General features: G+C 36.3%; 1 pseudogene; it reads left to right on the top strand.

Annotated features, from left to right (window-relative positions):
* The first annotated feature begins 939 nt into the window (after positions 1-939).
* On the top strand, positions 940-1053 carry LOC111813196 (annotated as a pseudogene).
* Positions 1054-2161: the final 1108 nt, after the last annotated feature.

Genomic DNA, 2161 nt, shown 5'->3' with positions numbered 1-2161 from the left:
GTTGTGAAAATAGGGTTGGCAGTGGTAGCAAAGAAACGATAATTTCCATTTTGGAGATTTGGGTTTGAACGCCTGAAAAAAATACTTGAATAATGGGGAGGCCAAACAATGGAAATGAGTCTGACGTGCTCAGATGATTATGAGTTATTCTGGTAACTATAAATGGAGGAATAGTTTTGAAACTAAAACTGAATTCTAACATAAATATGGAAAAATAGATGTCTAGAAATAGCACTTTTATGAAAATTCTATGCTTGCTGAAGATAGCATTCCTAATTGTGGTTTAAAAAATGGGTTGTTGAGTGAAATGGTACTAGTCAACTTGCTAGTTATGTGGTATAAGACAAGACGTTTGGTTTTTGGCCTACAAATGTTTAAAAATTAGAAAAATATATAAAAATATTAGATGTCATAATACAATCATTTTGTAATCCTGGAAATCCAGATCCAAAGGTCTAGAGTCCATGAAAGGCAGCTAAGTATAACTGGCCAGTTTTGTTAATAGCTCTACTGTCCCAAAGTCAGATGACGCTGGAGAGATAATCACAAAGATTGGTCAGACAATAGTTTCACATTCCATTCAGACCTTTGGTGCTTGACAGCAGACAGCTGCTTCAGCAGGTAGAATTCCCACATACTCGGAAAGGAAGTTGATTTCTCTGATAAAGAAGTGGTTACAAATCAATAATAGGTGGTTGGATGAAAACATCTCTTTCCACTGGACCAGTTCTTAGATACGCCATTCTTTTGTAATACACAGTGTTCATAAACCTGAAGCCCCAGCAAACAGTCAAGTTTCTTTAGTCCTCTGGATATGAGATAATTGTTGGAATGGATATCACTAGATTACCGTTAGGAACGCAGAATGCACTAACATAATATATACTCAAAAAACCCTCATACTTTTGACAAATGCTGAAGCTCTAAAATGTCAGAGTGCTCTTATATGAAAGGGGAGAAGGTTAATGTTTCCCTTGAAAAGGAAGAGACCCTCAGGCCTGACAACACATATAGAGTTAAAAACGTCAGATGATTATATTGGAAATATTTTTTAAAAATTGCTACAGTAATATTCCTGCTGAACCTACAAAACACAAGTGAAGTCCAATCAACAAAAGTTCCAGGCCATATAGAAATAATGAAAGACATTGTTGGTGCCAAGCCTAGGATTTCTTTTCTCCTCTATAAAAGGTAATACAATACTTTGACATTGGAAAGTTTACTAGGTTTTATCTTTAAACGTGTTAAAATTTCCAAATATAAAGTTATTAACAAGATAATATTGGAGGACCAGCATAATAGCTCAGCAGATTAAAACGCCTGCCAGCCCTGCCCCTGGGGCACATTGAGACTGCAGTTGAGAATGAGCGTGGTAGCACGCTCCTGCAATCACAGCTCTTGGGAGGCTATAAACAGGCAGATCACTCCGAATCCAATCTAGTAGTGAGACCCTGAACACCCTGTACACCCTTCCCTAAAATACATACATACATACATACATACATACACACACACACACACACACACACACACACACACACCAAAAAATTGGGTTCTGAGGATCAACTAAAAGAAATTTCTAGAGATCAACCCATGTGAATATTTTAATGAAGTTCTATGATGTTTGAAATATGGCTTTATGTAGGAATATAAAATTGGTATATCTTGAACTATTTGAGACAAGAAAAATATTAGTAATTTATATGATCACATTTGACTCATTAGAATTCACAAGTGAGTCCGACTTTATTTTAGGATCTATAAATGTGTGCCTCGTGACTTTCTGATGTAACACAGCTCGTGAAACTGATGAAGTCATTTGTATGAATAGAAGATGGACATGGCATTCTAACGAAAAAAACAGCCTGTATAATGTTGTTAACAGTGATTTTACTTTTGGTGTGTGGGTGGTTGAAGCCATGATCAAATTGATTGTTGTTTAAATCAGGCCTGTCCCCTTGAGCTCTCTAGTAGTTATGTGTTCCATCGTCACACGTCCTTACCATAGCTACCTGCTCAACTTCGTTATTGAGCACTTGAAATGTAGTTCGCATGCGTGACAAGATGAATTTTAAATTTAGCTATTGATAGTTAAATTTTAATTTAAGTCAACATAGCTAACTAAAGATTACATCAGCAGACCAGGAAAATGTGTGGCAGG

This window comes from Octodon degus, unplaced genomic scaffold (assembly GCF_000260255.1).
Source record: "Octodon degus isolate 3935 unplaced genomic scaffold, OctDeg1.0 scaffold00170, whole genome shotgun sequence".
NCBI lineage: Eukaryota > Metazoa > Chordata > Mammalia > Rodentia > Octodontidae > Octodon > Octodon degus.
This window is presented reverse-complemented; position numbering and strand designations above follow the sequence as displayed.